Below are 18,052 nucleotides of genomic sequence, written 5' to 3'. Positions count from 1 at the left end.
TTTTTTCCCTAAAATTGAAAAGGTAATTGGAAACACCTTTAGCTGCCACTATAACACCCTAGTAAATGGTGCCCAGGGCAGGGGGACTAAAGGTAGGCCCCTGAGGGCAGCAGGCGTCGCAGAAGAGCCCATGTAGCACAACTGGAGAAGGGTCTCACACCGCAGGAGAAGCAGCAGAGGGTTGTGCTATGCAGGAAGGAGTGCTGGGGCCACACGGAGCCTGAAAATCCCTTGGAGGGAATGCAAACAAGCCTTGGTAGCTGCAAGAGACGCGGTGCACAGGGGTCCTGTCCTGCATGGGAAGGCAACGGCTTACCGCCACCAAAGTTGGACAGCTGGCAGAGAGGACCAAGGGGACTACTCCAGACTACCACATGTGATGCAGGATCCATGCAGCCGGTCATCGTTTCAGTTGGTGCCTGCGGATGCAGGGAAGTGACACCTTCACTCCAAGGGAGATTCCTTCTTCCTTCTCGTGCAGACTGAAGACTTGCCACCCTCAGAGGATGCACAGCTGGGGAAACGTTACAGAAGCTGGAAGGAGCTGTGGAAACAATGTTGCAAGCAGAGTCTTCATCGTGGATGCAGACTGTCGGTTCCTGGAGGGTCCAGTCGCGGTTCCAGTGGCCAGAAGTTGAAGTAAGGTTGCAGAGGTGTCCTGCTGGAATCTTGCAAGCCAAATCTGAGGGCCCACCCAAGAGAGAGACCCTAAATAGCCCTGAAAGAGGGATTGGTCACCTAGCCAGGTGGGGGCTCTGTCGTCACCTGCCTGACCTCTCCACTCAAATGGTCCCAGGGGTCCTTGCCAACCTTGGATTCATGATGGCAGAACTCAGGGACCATCTGAAGGAGCTCTGAGCACCACCACCCCTGATGGACAGGGTAGTGGTCACTCCCATTTCAATTGTCCAGTTTTGCACCAGAGCAGGGACTGGAGGTCCCTGAACCAGTGCAGACTGGTTTATGCACGGAGTGTACCAAGTGTGCCCTTCAAAGCATACCAGTGGCTTGGGGAGGCTACCCCTCACAAGCCATGTAACACCTATTTCCAAAGGGAGAGGGTGTTGCCTCTCTCTCCCACAGGAAATCCTTTGTTCTGCCTTCCTGGGCTTGAGCTGATCAAGCAGCAAGAGGGCAGAAACCTGTCTGAGGGGTGGCAGCAGCCTGGGCTGCCCGGAAACCCCAGAAGGCTGGTAGGAGCAATGCTGAAGGTCCTCTAAGGAGCCCCCAGAGTGCATGGAATCTTACTTCAAATACATGCAACAGTATTGGGATATGATTCCGATATGTTTGATACCAAACATGCCTGGGTTCGGAGTTACCCCTATGTAGCTGGACATAGGTAGTGACCTATGCCCAGTACACCAGTAAAACGGCATCCTGCACTCACGAAGTCCATGAAAATGGAATTGGAGTTCATGGGGGCACCTCTGCTAGTGCAGGGGTGCCCGCACACAGAGGTACCTGCACCCTGCCCTCTGGGCTAGGAGGTCCTTTTATAGGGGTGACTTACAGTGACCTGTAGTGAAAAGGGTGCATGCACCATTTCACGCAGGTTATAATGGCAGGCCTACAGAACACTTTGCATGCACCCCCTGGGGGTGGCATAATACATGCTGCAGCCCATGGGGATCCCCTGCTATCCAAATGCCCTGGGTACCTGAATACCATATACCAGGGACTTACATGTGGGCACCAGTATGCCAAATGTGGGGTGTGAGTAACCAAGTTAGAAGGGAGAGAACATAATCACTGGGGTCCTGATTATCAGGATCCTAGTGAACACAAACACACTGACAACAGGCAGAAAATGGGGGTAACCATGCCAAGAAAGAGGGTACTTTCCTACACCAAGGCTTTGAGGGAGAGGTCCCTAAAGCTTCTGGCGTCCTGGCGCTTGAATCTGCATCTCTCCTGATCTCAGATAGGATGAAGGTCTTGAGAATGGTTGCAGAGACCCCCTTCATCATCGCCCCACTCCAAGTCATCAGGGTGATTGGGTAAGTCAAGACACAAGAAGAAGTGGAAGTAGAACAAGCATTCTTCAACTTCACCCCATCCCATCCGTTGACCGACGAGATGTGGGAAAGGGAGTGTAGTCAGTCAAGGCATCTCTCTGCAGAGCCTTCGTCTAGATCGACTCCACGCCTCCCTGAGTTTCCAGGAGCCGGAGCGACCCCTTCCCAGCTTCTAGAGTTCTATGAGGCCATGCAGCTCAGTTTTAGGCAGTCAGACTCTTTGGACCCCGTGGAGGTGGAAGGGCCCCCCTCGACTTCTGTGCCTTAGGTCTTGCGTCTGAGGGGCACCCATGGATCCATACCTGGATCTGAACTGGCATCGTTGTATCATCTCGACCTTTCTCGATGCTGGTTCCGACGTCGATGCTCCTGATGCCGCCCGTGCCCTCAGGAGGCGCTGACCCCATCCTCATTGCGGATGCCAGCTCTGGTAATTGGTTTTACCTCTACCGGAGCTGGATCGGCGAAGCAGGTTTTCCCCCTATGTCGGATCCTGACCCTTATTCCTATGGGTTGGGGTACGGTGAGTTATGGGATGGGTCACTGGACCATTTAGAATACCAGCTTCTAGACCCTATGTACTGGCGTTCGGACCTGGGTGAAGCTAGTGGTATGGACACTTCCCTTGACACTGGCATGCTTTCTTCCCCTACCTTGGCTACAGTGGAGGGAGTGTCCTACTCCATGGCGGTGAGAAGAGAGGCTGAGGTCTTGGGCCCCAAGTTGCTTACAGTGGCAGTTAGGACTGTGGGAAATAGCTCCTTGTTGCATTACCCCCTGCCCCACACACACTTTTTGCCTGGTTTCTGGATGCAACTTGTACTGAAGTGTTAAGGGGGTGAATTTTGAGAGTGAACTGGCGCTCTTAAGTTCCCTATCTATATATGTATCACAGCAAAAATTCTATTATACACGGTGCTCAGAACAAGGTTCCACCCTCAACAAAAACCTCACTCGATAACAAAAAAAAATTTGTTATCTAAAACATATACATTAAGTTATGGCACACGTGAAGATCTCTTACAACAATTTGTACTGAAAAAGTAACAATTGTAATATCAATCCTACATTCCCAAGGCAAATCTTTGGGAATATTATATATTAATTAAACATTAATTCACCCAGAACCCACAGTTTGTTCAAAATATTTGATCCCAGTTGTTTACAGATTCCTCTTATTTATCCCAGTCTCTAATTCTCCATTTGATCCACACCATGAGTTCAAATCTTCATTAGTAGTCTTTATTGTGAAAATCATCCAAAAAAATCAGGTAAATGTCCATACAGGTTACTGGTTAGTCTTCCTGTGGATTGCGTAATTATCCCAATAGGTCACAGATCGAATAGATCACAGGAAAAAGGTCACAGATCAAATAGATCACAGGTCAACACGTGTTTCATCCGGGGTGTCCCCCTTGACTTCCTCAGGACCTCCTACAATAATATTGCCTATCATTAGCCAATCAGTAACTCAATGATAATGTCAGTAACGGTTATAAATAAAATATTAATCATGGTGTCATACCCTATCTCCAATATTGGGAACCATGCAAGTGATCTTTATATAACATCGAATGATATCTCCTAAATAGTGTTAATAGTACCACCTTAGAAAAATACACCGTAGACAAAATCACGCTGTGCACTTGTGACAGATTTCTTATTTTCCCTAATATCCTGCATGCTTATAATATTGTGGGAACCAGGCATGCTAGCACCAGATGGTAACCCCCTTTGCAAACCCCCACATTTAGCAGGAGCAAAGGTGGGAAACCACACAGAGTAGCAGGAGTGGCCCCACCTGGCATGCACCACCCCTTAGGTGTTGCCTGCGAGGTGGACATTTTCCGCCATCTTAGATGGAAGAAAATAGCCGCTCAGGGTTAGAGAAGTGACCCTTCCCACAGGAAGTTGTCACTATAGTGGGTGTAGCCACTCAAAGGTAAGTATCCTAATGGACACAACCAGGTTCCCCATAAAGCGCCCACTAAATTCAGTATTTAGTGGGCATCCCCAGACCAGGTAATGAGATTCAAAGGACACAAAGAAGATCCAAGGCAAGAGAACTGTGGACCTGCTGCATCAAGAAAAGGCGCCAATCCCTGCCTGCTGCACCAAGGACCGGACAATCGCCGCTGCGGAGAAGCTGGACACTGAACTGACCTCAAGAAACCCAGAGGAGCTCCAGGCTTCACCAGTTGCCCAAGATTTTCCTCCAGAGTGGAGGTACCACTTTTCAAGAACAAAGAAACCAGCAACCCAGTGAGGGTCACTTCATTGACCGGCTGCTAACCCCTCAACCGGAAGTTGCAGCCGGACCTGACGACACACCAACGACCACGAGGACGAACCCTGAAAGTGTTACAAGTTTGGTGGCACTGCACCCTCTAGTGGCCGAACCATACCAATACCTTGGGTACTCGGCCGCTGATGTCAGATATCAGAAAAACCAACCCGCCCTTGGCTGAAAAAGGATCAGGAGGACGCCCCAGTCGAGGGACTTCAGGAGCACCCTGGACCTCCCACCAGAGTGCCCCCGTTGTCCTGCAAACGACCCTTGAACAGACTTAGCTCCAGCTCCAAAGGGCATCCTTGCACACACCTCCTGGCTCACCAATTCGCTCTGCGCCCAGCCACCCTGTGCCCTGCAACGAAGAACCTGCTGTGCCCTTAGGGTCCCCCACCCCTTGTGACCTCGACACTCCCAGGGGACCCCAGTGAACCACCTCTAAACTTACCTGTGGAGTGCATTTCCAAGTGGTCCATCGCAGTGGCCCTGCAACAGCGAAAAGAGACATTTCATTGCTGCATCCGCCGGAACCTGGAGCCACCCAAACTTCTCCAGCTGGCACAGTGTGTCCACTGATGACCTCGACCAACCTGCAAAAGAAGAACTTGTTAACCGATCTGTACGATTTTATATGCATTTTTAAAGGTGACTTTCCATTGATTCCTATGGTGTGTAATTATGCACAAAAAGACTATTTTTATTAAACTTCAAAAATCCATATCTCACAAAGAACTTAACGAATTTTGATAATCTTGGTCTTAAAAATTACATAAAAATCTGAAGTATTTTGATAAATTGGTCTCGATAAATTGGTCTCGAGTTATTCCTTCGAATGTGTGAGTTGCATGATTGATATTGTGAGTACAACAAATGCTTTGCACTTCTCCAAGACTGGCCTAACTGTTTGACCAAGCTACCTCAAAAATTAGAGCATTAGGTGATCTAGTTTTTACCTCTGTAAACCAACGTGTGGTTGCCTGAACCCCCTGCACATTGTGCCTAGCTTTGCAAGCTACATAGAGGGCCAGCCTCCTACAAGGACTTACCTCCTGACAGAGGTGCTTCAACCAGGGGATTCGTCCTCCAAACCCCTACTGCCCTTCAATGAAGCCCTCACTGATGTCTTACCTGTCCAAACCCAGCACAGGGGCTCCTGTGAACAGGACTATTGCCTGCCGCCATCGCCCTGCACCACCAGACACAGCGTTCCTGACGCAACATCCGACCCCTGAGAGCTTGGTTATTCAAGCCTCCACTTCCCAAGGCACGTTCCCTTCTGCACCCCACGACAGGGAATCCAAGAGAGTAGACCAACTTGGTAAGAAGTTGTTTTCTTCCACCAGACTGGCATTGTGGTCAATAAACACCACATGCCTTTTATACCATTATTCCCACACGCTGTGGGATACGATTGCACAAGTGCTGCCACAGGTCCCGGCGGAGGCCTGGGCTGTACTCTCTCAGGCGGTTGCAAATGGGAGAGACGCAGCAAAGTTCACAATCCAATGTAGACTGAACAGGACCGACTCATTGGGCACATTGGTTGCTTCAATAGTGGCCCTACGGCACCACGCCTGGTTGAGGACGCCTGGCTTTTTGGGGGATGTCCAATCCAACCTTATAGACATGCTTTTTTGATGGCACCTGTCTCTACGGAGAGAAAGCGGACTTGGCGCTTGAGCGCTTCAAGGATTCTTGTGCTACAGCCAGGTTCTTGGGCCTCACAGCAGTCCCTCGTCCCCCTCAGTCCACTTTTTGCCCGTTTCATGGCTATGTAAGGGGCATCCTGCCACGTCCATTTTCCTCCAGCCACCCTGCCGTGAATGCTGCTCAACTTCTACGTGGCTGGGGACGTGGGATCCCACACAGCTGCGCATCAGAAAGCCAGCAGTCTGCCCAGTTCTTCCTCTCCACCCCAACACAGCAACCTCCAAACCTTGCTAGTCTGACCCTTCCCCACATAGGACTAGTCGGAGGCAGGATTCACCATCACCTGCCCCGCTGGCAATCCATCATATCAAGGTGGGTTTTGCACATAGTCAGAAGGGGATACTCCCTCCCCCTCGAGATTACCCCTACAGCCATCTCACCATCATACAACCCGATGACGGAGGATCACTTGGCACTTCTCTGCGAGGAGATTACGGCTTTCTTGGCCCGGGAGCCATAGAGAAGTTCCCTGTGGCAGAAGTAGGTTGTGGTTGTTATTCCCCTACTTTTTGGTGCCCAAAAAGGACAAGGGCCTTCATCCTATCCTAGCCCTTCTGTCCCTCAATCTGTTTCTCAAAAAGGAGAAGTTCAGAATGATCACTCTGGCTCAGGTTTATTTGCCCTGGAACCTGGAGACTGCATGTGGTAGCATTGGACTTGCAGGATGCGATTTCCATATTCCCGTCCTGCCTGACCACAGACGTTACCTGCGGTTCATAGTAGGCCACAAGCACTTTCAGTTCACCCTGCCCCCCTTTGGCCTTGCCTGTGCCCCTCAGGTGGTCACAGCTCATCTGCGCAGATTAGGGGTCTTAGTCTTCCTCTATCTCAATGACTGCAGATTGAAGGCGAGCTCGTCCCAGGCTGTTGCGTCTCACCTTCAGACTATGGTGGATCTCCTGCATTCACCGAGGTTCATTATCAACTTGCCGAAGTCACACCTGACTGGACACAGTGCAGTTTTGGGCTTATCATGGAGAAGTGTGGCACAATGGTTAGAGCGGCAGACCCTGATGTAGAGATCTGGCCCGGGACCAGTGTTCAATTCCCACCTTGGCGGGTCTTGGGCTCAATTCCCTTGGACCAGATAATTCTCGCCTCGTGCCTAATCTAATTAATGGGTTCCACTCTGTAACTCTGGGCAATAGCTTGCTTAATCTCCACAATGGCCCTCTCAGCGCTTAGATGCCTGGCTTCACCCTGGGGCTGTCCAGGAGTGGGCGCCTCACAGGGAAAAGCCAGGAGGGGTTCCACAGCGGTATGCGCACAGCGCCTTGAGACCCTAACGGGTGAGTAGTGCGCTAAACAAGTGCGAAGTTTACCGTTTTTTTATCCTCTTGAGCAATGAGTCCAGGATATTCAGGCTATGGTACAGATCTTTGAGCCTCTATCCTGGATTTCTGTGAGGCTGACTCCGAGGCTGCTGGGCCTCATGGCCTTCTGCATCCTGCTGGTAATTCATGCCAGATGACATACGCGGGCTCTGCAGTGGGGCCTGAAGTATCAGTGGGCTCAGGATCATGGGAATCTGTCCGACTTGGTCCAGATTTCAGAGGGAACTGCACAAGATCTGCAGTGGTGGTTAACAAACCACCATTGGCCCAGAGGCAGGTCCCTTTCCCTTCCCCAACCAGATCCAGCAGAAGTGACAGATGCGTCAATCCTGGCATGGGGCAGCCATTTGATGGAGGCAGAGATCAGAGGCATCTGATCACCAGCGGAGTCCGGACTCCACATCAACTGATTGGAACTCCGGGCGATCGGGCTAGCATTGAAAGCATTTCTTCCCCAACTCAAGAGGATGGTAGTGCAGGTGTTCACTGAGAACACCACTGCCATGTGGTACTGCAGCAAGCAGGGCGGCGTAGGATCATGGACCCTTTGTCAGGAGGCTCTGTGCCTCTGGACATGGCTGGAACAACAGGGCATTCACCTCGTGGTTCAACATCTGGGGGCACTCTGAATGTCAGAGCAGGTGAACTCAGCCATCAGTGCTTGTTCGATTATGAATGGTGTAGGAAAATGGCTCCCTGTTGCAGTTACCCCCCACTTTTTGCCTGATACTGATGCTGACTTGACTGAGAAGTGTGCTGGGACCCTGCTAACCAGGCCCCAGCACCAGTGTTCTTTCACCTAAAATGTACCATTGTTTCCACAATTGGCACACCCCTGGCACACAGATAAGTCCCTTGTAAAAGGTACCAGTGGTACCAAGGGCCCTGTGACCAGGGAAGGTCTCTAAGGGCTGCAGCATGTGTTGTGCCACCTTAGGGACCCCTCACCTAACACATGCACACTGCCATTGCAGATTGTGTGTGTTGGTGGGGAGAAAAAGGCAAACCCGACATGGCATCCCCCTCAGGATGCCATGCACACAAAATACTGCCTGTGACATAGGTAAGTCACCCCTCTAGCAGGTCTTCAGCCCAAGGCAGTGTGCACTATACCACAGATGAGGGCATAGCTGCATGAGCAATATGCCCCTACAGTGTCTAAGTCTATTCTTAGACATTGTAAGTACAGTGTGGCCATATTAAGTATATGGTCTGGGAGTTTGTCAAAAACGAACTCCACAGTTCCATAATGGCTACACTGAATACTGGGAGATTTGTTATCAAACTTCTCAGAATAATAAACCCACACTGATGCCAGTGTTGGATTTATTAAAATAATGCACACTGAGGGCATCTTAGAGATGCCCCCTGTATTTTACACAATCCTTCAGTGCAGGACTGACTGGTCTGTGCCAGCCTGCTGCTGAGAGACGAGTGTCTGACCCCCTGGGGTGAGGGCCTTTTTTGCCCTCTGAGGCCAGAAACAAAGCTTACACTGGGTGGGGATGCTTAACACCTCCCCCCCTGCAGGAACTGTAACACCTAGCAGTGAGCCTCAAAGGCTCAAGCTTCGTGTTACAATGCCCCAGGGCACTCCAGCTAGTGGAGATGCCCGCCCCCTGGACACAGTCCCCACTTTTGGCTGCAAGTCCAGGGGAGATAATGAGGAAAACAAGGAGGAGTCACCCACCAGTCAGGACAGCCCTTAAGGTGTCCTGAGCTGAGGTGACCCCTGCCTTTAGAAATCCTCCATCTTGAGTTTGGAGGATTCCCCCAATAGGATTAGAGATGTGCCCCCCTCCCCACAGGGAGGGGGCACAAAGAGGGTGTAGCCATCCTCAAGGACAGTAGCCATTGGCTACTGCCCTCCCAGACCTAAACACACCCCTAAATTCAGTATTTAGGAGCTCCCCAGAACCTAGGAAACTAGATTCCTGCAACCTGAAGAAAGAAGAAGGACTGCTGACCTACAAGCCTGGAGAGGAGGAGGAAGACGACAACTGATTTGGCCCCCGCCCTACCGGCCTGTCTCCAACTTCGAAAACTTGCTCCTTCTGAAGGCTCAGAGGACTGCCCTGGACTACAGGACCAAGAAACTCCAGTGAACTGCGGCCCTGTTCAAAACCAGCAACTTCTTGGCAACAAAGAAGCAACTTTCAAAGACTGCACGTTTCCCGACGGAAGCGTGAGACTTCACACTCAGCACCCGATGCCCCCGGCTCGACCTGCAGAAAACAAACACCTCTGGGAAGACTCCCCGGTGACTGCGAGCCCGTGAGTAACCAGAGACGACCCCCCCCTGAGCCCCCACAGTGACGCCTGCAGAGAGAATTCAGAGGCTCCCCCTGACCGCGACTGCAAGTAACAAGGGACCCGACGCCTGGAACCAACACTGCCCCCGCAGCCCCCAGGACCTGAAGGAACCGAACTTCAGTGCAAGAGCGACCCCCAGGCAACCCTCTGCCTAGCCCAGGTGGTGGCTATCCCGAGAAGCCCCCCTGTGCCTGCCTGCAACGCTAGAGTGACCCCCGGATCTCTCCATTGTTTTCAACCTAAAACCCGACGCCTCCTTTGCTCACTGCACCCGGCTGCCCCTGTGCCACTGAGGGTGTACTTTGTGTGCCTTCTCGTGTCCCCCCGGTGCTCTACAAAACCCCCCTGGTCGGCCCCCAAGGACGCAAGTACTTACCTGCTGGCAGACTGGAACCGGAGCACCCCTGTTCCCCATAGACGCTTATATGTTTTAGGCACCTCTTTGACCTCTGCACCTGACCGGCCCTGAGCTGCTGGTGTGGTAACTTTGGGGTTGCCTAGAACCCCCAACGGTGGGCTGCCTATGCCCCAAACTTGAGACTTGTAAGTGTTTTACTTACCTTCAAAACTAACCTTTACTTACCTCCCCCAGGAACTGTTGATTTTTGCAGTGTCCACTTTGAAAATAGCTTATTGCCATTTTTACGAAGACTGTATGTGATATTGCTTTCATTCAAAGTTCCTAAAGTATCTAAGTGAAGTACCTTACATTTAAAGTATTAACTGTAAATCTTGAACCTGTGGTTCTTAAAATAAACTAAGAAAATATATTTTTCAACATAAAAACCTATTGGCCTGGAGTAAGTTTTTGAGAGTGTTTTCCTCATTTATTGCCTGTGTATGTACAACAAATGCTTAACACTACCCTCTGATAAGCCTACTGCTCGAACACACTACCACAGAATAGAGCATTAGAATTATCTACTTGTGCCACTGTTCTACCTCTTAGGGGAACCCTTGGACTCTGTGCACACTATTTCTCACTTTGAAATAGTATATACAGAGCTAACTTCCTACAAATGGGATCTCCATCCGGAGGTGGCGCAAGGTCTCTTTCCCCAGTGAGGAGAGCCTTGCTTAGATCTGTTCGCCTCTGCAGAGAACGTTCAATGTCAGCAGTATTGCGCGTTGGAGTTTCCAAGGCAGCACTCGCTCTGCAACGCTTTTCGTCACGAGTGGAGTTCAGGCCTCCTGTATGCCTCTCCGCCCATACCACTTCTGCCAAGAGTTCTCAAGAAGCTCAAGAATGAACAGGCCCAAGTAATCCTTGTGGCTCCGGACTGGGCATGAAGGATCTGGAATCCTGAGCGATTGAGCATGGCCATCAATCCTCCAATCAGATTGCCCCTTTGGGAGGATCTTCTGTGGCAGCACGAGGGAAGGGTTCTCCACCCGAACCTGTCCAGTCTCCATCTCCTTGCATGGAGATTGAGCGGCAACAGTTGCCAGCTACTCACTGGCAAAGAAGCAACCCCCTGAGAGTTTGCATGCTCATTCCACCAGAGCTAAAGCTGCAACCACTGCGTTAGCAGAGTTCCAGTCCTGGACATCTGTCAGGTGGCAACATGGTTATCTCTGCACATGCTTACCCAACACTACTGCCTGGACAGTCAAGTCCGAAAGGACGGGTACTTTGCCCGTTCAGTCCTGCAAGACTTGCTCTTAGTTTGCAGACCCACCTCCAGGGATGGTATTGCTTGTGTTACTGACCTTCGGTAACAAACTATCTGGTAGAGACATTCTAATTGCAGATTCCTCACAGACCCACCCATCCTCCCCATTCTGAGAACTGATTTCTAGGGACAGGAACTTTCCTTTCAGGGCCCTAGCTCTGATGCACCAGTGGTCGGTGTTCTTCATGGCTCTGTGCTTCTGGTGTGGAAAGTCGTGAAAAGAAACTGACGTCAGCACACTAGGGTGGTGCCAATATACGACCTGGAACGTCATATCTGGCGACCACAACACCAATGACGGACACAGAGTCGACGGACACCACCTAATGGCGCAAGAGCACTGCTCAAAGAAAAATCTCCGGATCCAGTCTGATGCCTGGGTAATTCTAAGGTAAGGAATCTGCAACTAGAATGTTTCTACCAAAGTTAAGTAACTTTTTCAGCATTTATTTAAATGGATAAAGTTCTTCCCTATTTTCCGTCTGGAATGTGAGTGGAATTAGCCCCTGGGCTAATTTAATGTTTAAATATTTTGAGGAGGCAAAACCTAGACATGTAGCTTGCTCAACAGTTTCACTTAGAATAACAGAAACTCCTGGATGCAAACATGCAGGAATACATGTGTCAAATCCATTAATTTGAGAAGATCCACTGCACCACATAGTTTCACTGGAATGGTTTCATGCCACTATTTCAGGATCGTGCAATTAAATATATGCAGATGAATCCGATTTTACTGTCGGTATCAAAATAGAGATTTCTTTTTTGATTTTTTTTTTTTTAAATCCCTCAAACACTCAGCCCAAGAAGTCTTATAGTGTTCCCATTCAGTGAAATTAGGCATTTCACCTTACCCAGTTGATGAGTATAGTTATGAAAAGAAAACATGCCTATATAGTTACCGGCGTTAAAATAAGGATCTTCAAAGCAGAAGTATAAGACCACATTAGTGTCCCATAGACCTGCAAAAGAACCTGGTATAACAGTGTTTTCCCGTGAAATGCACAGAATGTGGTATTTGTATCAACTCAGTTGGCCAAAGTAATTTAAACAGAACCCTTTCCCAAAAATGTAATCGCGCAGGAAACGAGTAATGCTGTTAACAGCATGAAAACGCCTTGCCACGTGATGTCAGAACAAGTGAGGATGCAGCTCTTGAATAACAGGAGACAGGAGAACAATCAGGGACATAGTGCCCATGCACCATCCTCAAAATGATAGTCGGTATTGCAGCTCACAAAAGAAAGGCCACGGTGGACCTGTGTCTCCACCACTAGCCCAGCGACAGGCAATCATCCGTCTAGATCACCGCCTCCTGTCTTCAGATGTCGATGCTTTCAGGAGAGATGGAAGAACAACAACCAGGATCTGGATCATCTTTTGATATTACAACGTCTTCCAAATCTTGACCTGGGAGTAGATTCTTGCGAATTTGTTGGTGCTGTAGATGCACTTGACGTTGAAGCAGCTTCAGTTGCTAAAGTGTTGTTGGCATGAAATCAGGGTTTGTTGGGTGTAAACTGGAGACTCAACAGCCCCTGCAGCCAGGGGGGCTATCTCAACTACACTTACCTGGGGCTAACTCCAGAACTGGGAGAGGATAACTTAGATTAATCTGGGGGCACGTTGGAGTTAGTGGTGGGCTGCTGAACCAAATCGGCCACATGATACTTCTTCATGCGATCAATAGACACCTTGGCCCATATTTATACTTTTTTAGCGCCACTTTTGCGTAATTTTTTTACGCAAAAATGGCGCAAACTTGCAAAATACAATTGTATTTTGTGCGTTTGCGCCGTTTTTGCGTCAAAAAGCGGCGCAAATGCGGTGCTAAAAAAGTATAAATATGGGCCCTTGTTTTTCTTAGGACCAGACAGGTGTGGCAGGATTACAGCATGAGACGCTGCCAGGAGTGTAGGAAGGTGGCTCTGTACAACTATACCAAAATGAGATCTTGTGTGCACATAGTCCAAGGGTTCCCCAGAGGCACAGAGTCCAGGAGTTCCCCAGATGCTTAACGAAGGCTAAAGTAGATCATTCTAATGCTCTCTTCTGTGGTAGTGTGGTCGGGCAGTAGACTTATCAGAGGGTAGTGTTAAGCATTTGTTGTACACACACAGGCAGTAAATGAGGCACACACTCAAGGTTTAACTCCAGGCCATTGGTTTTTATTTAGCAAAAATATATTGTTTTTATTTCTAGAACCAAAAGGATCTTTGATGAAAGTAAGTACAGTTGTAAGTTTGTATCAACCTTATATATCAAATGCAAACAGTTTACAAGTAAGTAACACTTTTCAATTTCAAAAGTAGACAGTGCAGTTTGTCATAGGAACCAATGCAGTCCTATGGGAGGAAAAGTGTTAGCACAGTTAACAGGTAAGTACTCGACTTACGATCCCAGTCTTGGGGTTAAGTTGTTCACAGGTCAATGTTCAAGTTGACCCCAGAAGTGCACCACCAGCAACACAGGGCTGGCCGGGTGCAGAGGACAAAGTTGGTGTTGGGTTTTCAGTGGAATCCTATGAGAACTAGGGGCACTCGGAAAGAAACAGGTAGCAGGTAAGTACCCGCGACTTCAGGGCACAGACCTTGGGGGTTTAGATGATCATCGGGGGGTACAGGTCAGTACCAAACACGCACCCTCAGCGGCACAGGGACGACCGGGTGCAGGGTGCAAACCAGGGTGCAAACTCAGCGTTGGGCGCCCAGTGCTTTTCGTTGGAGAAACCCCGGGTGTCACAAAGATGCTGCAGGCTGGGTCCAGGGGTCGGTTGCGGAAAACCAAAGGCTGAACAAGTAGGAGAGTAGCCTGCTGGATGTTGCTGGAAAGTTGGTCAGATTCCCTAAGGCCAGGGGGCTGCAGGTGCAGGGGTACCTTTGGGCTTCAGGAAACTTTGCCAGATCCGGTCAGGGGGATTTCTTCAGATTCAGGCTGCAGGCATTGTCGTGTTGGCCAGAAGGGGTCAACCAAGACTGAACTTTCTCCCTTGTCTGCCTTTGTGAACACTTGTAAAAGCATGTTTGTCAGGCTGGGTGTGGAATTCTTTATAGAAGAAGCACAGTGTGATGTTCAACAAGGAAAAATGGATGTATTGCATGCATTTCAAGCAGCTGGCTGCAGAGACGTCTTGGATAGATAGAAGTCTATTTCTAAGAGCTTTCAAGGAGGAGATAATTGATGTCCCTCTCTTTTACTTTTTCTGATTTAGTCAGATCGTGGGTAGTTAGACAAATGCTAAACCGTTATTTCTAGAAGACCAATGACTTGGTACAGATGATTGACTGAGCACCTTTGTTGTCAGGTCTATTCATAGAACAAATAAGCATCTTTTGAGGAAGATCAGGAGAATTTGTCTAACACCCTTGGTTCTCTTCTCCTTGGTCCAAGGTGGGCGGGTGCAGAGGTGTTCTAAGGCGTCAGGTTTTTGTCTCCTGGTCACTCGTGGTTGCAGGGGGTCTGCAGTAGCAGGCTGCAGACTCTGGCGTGAAGTCCACAGTGGGCTTCATCTCTGGAGGGCCTGGGGACCACACTGAATGTTGGCCCACTTCAACACGGCCTGGTGCGTTTGGGGTGCAGTGGTGATATCCGGTGTCAGGTTTCTAGTGGTCCTGGACCTCTCAGTTCTTTTTTGGGTGCTTGCAGATGCAGTGGAGCAGATCCTCTACTACAAGAGAGTGCTTCTTGGTGATTTTCGGAGCACCAGCAGCTCTCCCAGTTTTTTGGAGGCAGCAGGATGGGTCAGTTGCTGCTCGAGGGTAGGGTGCAGCAGGCAGGCCGGCAGGGTTGACATCAGGTCAGTCCTGCTCCTCGGTTCGGCAGGTTTCTCGTCCACTTCTCCTTTTGTGCCCAGCAAAGATCTGAAGATCTAGTATCAGGGGGTCCCCTAAAAACTAAATTTAAGGGTTAAGGGGAGTGTAAGGTAGTAGCCAATGGGCTACTTACCCTTGGGGTCACTACACCCCCCAGATGACCACTTCCTGTGGGGAGAGGGCATCACCCTAACCAGTCCCTGAATTCCACCACACGCAAGATGGAAGTATTTCTAAAGTCATGTCTACTTCAGGATGGCCATCCTAGGGGTGTGTCCATCCAGGAAGTGTGACACGCCTCCTGCAGACCTAATTTTCACACCTGTCCAGGTGCCAGATGGGCCCTGAGGCGGGGGATTGGCCTCTTCCTCTGAGGAAGGCCAGATCTGCGTATCAAAGGTGGTGGGCCTCTTTGAAGCTCTTGCCTTGGAAAGCAGGTCATACTGTGGGGTGGGGCGTGTAACGCCCCAGCCTGAACAGGCTTTTGTTTTCTGACCTCTCAAGAGCAGAGGCTCTCCCCCTGGTGTGGCAGATTTGTGTCTGTTGGTGGCAGCTGGCCAGAACCGGTCAGTGAGCTCACCAGCAGTTGATCATTTTTTTAGGGGGCACCTCTAAGGTGCACCCATGGTGCATTTATTAGTAAATCCATCAGTGGAATCAGTAAGGGTCTATTAATACGAGATGTTTGATACCAAACTACCTTATGTTCAGAGAAGACATGATGTAGCTGGAGAACTCATACTGACCAGTGTCCAGCACGCATTTGGAATGGCTTCCCTGCACACACTGTCTGAGAATCGACAAGGACACAGTACGAGCATATTTGCTCATGCATATTTGCCCTCACTTGTAATATAATTCACTCTGCCTTAGGGCTGAAGGCATGCTGTAGGGGTGACTTATAGATATTACAAGCAGTGTTTTAGGGGACATGGCACACCTCCCCCCTACAGGAACTGTAACACTTGGTGGTGAGCCTCAAAGGCTCAGGCCTCCTGTTACAGCTAGTGAATATGCCCACCCCCCAGACAAAGTCCTACTTTTGGCAGCAGGACCGGCGAGAAACTCAGGAAAAAAGGAGTGACATCTCCTTGGTGTCCAAAGCTGAAGTGACCCTCTCCCTGCCGAGTCCTCCATCTTGGTTTGGAGGACAGGGACCAATAGGTGTGTGTCCACCTCCCCAAAGGGAGAGCCATTGGCTCCTCCCATCTGACCTCTGTAAAACCCCTAAATCCAAGATTTAAGGGCTCCCCTGAACCCAGCTCGTCAGATTCCTAGCGACCTCAAGAAAACGACAAGAAGAATGAAGGACTGCTAAGCTGACCCCCAGCAGAGAAGACTGAAGACACCAACTGATTTGGCCCCAGCCCTACCAGCCTGTCTCCAGCTTTTGAAGCCCCTGCTACAAAAAGGCGACTCTTCCTGCAGGACCAATTACCACTTAAAAGCCCCAAGAGAACTGCCTGCACCCCAGAGGACCAAGATCTCCAGTGGACAGCAGCCCTGTCCAGAAAGAAACTCCAGCTAAGGACTCCAGATTTGCCCCGGATCCGCGAATCCTACAGACTGCACCTGATGCCCATGGCCTCTGTCCAGGTGGCCCAACAGTCCAGAGCAGGTCCCCAGGCAATTCCGACCTAGTGTCCACCCTGGGTTGACCCCTCCTGGCCAACACGACAAAAATTTCGGACGCCTAAAGGTACCCCTGCTCCCGCAGCCCCCTGGCCTTGGGGAATCCGACCACCAGTCCAGCAACATTCAGCAGGCCGCCCTCCTTATTGTCCACCCTGTGGTTTTCCGGATCCAGCCCACCATCTTTGTGACCCCCGGGGTCCCCCTATTGAAAAGCATCGGAGGTCCGGCGCTGTGTTTGCACCCTGCACCCGGCCGCCCCTATGCCGCTGAGGGTGTGTGTTTGGCACTGACCAGTGGTCCTCCCGGTGCTCACCTAAACCCCCCAGGTCTGCCCTCCGAAGATGCGGGTACTTACCTACTGGTAGATCCAATTCCAAGTGCCTGTAGTCGCGATAGGAATCCATTCTAAATCTTGCATCAACTTTGACCTCTGCACCTGGCCGGCCCTGTGTTGCTGGTGGTGGGTGTTTAGGGTTAACTTGAACCCCAACCTGTGGACATCCTAACACCCGGAGGCTGTAACTGTAAGTCTAGTACTTACCTCAAAACTGTATTAACTGTTCTTCCCCCCAGAATTGTGTTTGAAAATCGCACTGTCAACTTTTAAAACAGATTATTGCTATTTATTTGAAAAACGTATAACCTGCCAAATTGAAACAAAGTGGTGTTGATACATATGTTTAATACGTACTTGCTAATGTACATACCCGCAACACAATACTATTGGTTCTAGAAATAAAGTAACAAAATATATATTTGCTATATAAAAACAATTGGCCTGGAGTTAGTCACTGAGTGAGTGCTTCATTTATTGTCTGTGTGTGAACAACAAATGCTTTGCACTACCCTCTGATACGCCTACTGCTCAACCACACTACCACAAAAGACAGCATTAGTATTATCTATTATTGCCTCTGTTAAGCCTCTTGGGGACCCCCTGGACTCTGTGCACACTATATCTCACTTTACTATAGTATATACAGAGCCAGCTTCCTACACACTGCGATACCTGGACACGTACTATATGTTACTCCTGTGCACTTCTGTCCTTACACCTGGCCTGGAGAAGGCCATACACTATGTACCAGTGCACTATTAGTGGGAGCGACAGGTTTACCACTGAACCACAAGCCGTTGAAGAAAATACTCAGAGCTAACCTGTCAGTGCAGTTCAAGGCCACAGAACAGAACGTTTGGGGACGTGATTTGAGTGGATTGTGATGGAGACCACTGTTGTATTTTCAGACATAGATTTCAGATTATTTAT

At 49.7% G+C, this 18,052-nt stretch overlaps 1 protein-coding gene across 2 annotated transcripts in view; it reads left to right on the top strand.

Annotated features, from left to right (window-relative positions):
* The window catches only part of LOC138296905 (phosphofurin acidic cluster sorting protein 2-like), a 617,149-nt gene that overhangs the window by 596,875 nt on the left and 2,222 nt on the right, over nt 1–18,052 (top strand). The window lies entirely within an intron of this gene.

The sequence above is a fragment of the Pleurodeles waltl genome, chromosome 5, assembly GCF_031143425.1.
Source record: "Pleurodeles waltl isolate 20211129_DDA chromosome 5, aPleWal1.hap1.20221129, whole genome shotgun sequence".
Lineage (NCBI taxonomy): Eukaryota > Metazoa > Chordata > Amphibia > Caudata > Salamandridae > Pleurodeles > Pleurodeles waltl.
Note: the sequence above shows the minus strand (reverse complement) of the source record. Positions and strands in the feature narration are given on the sequence as shown.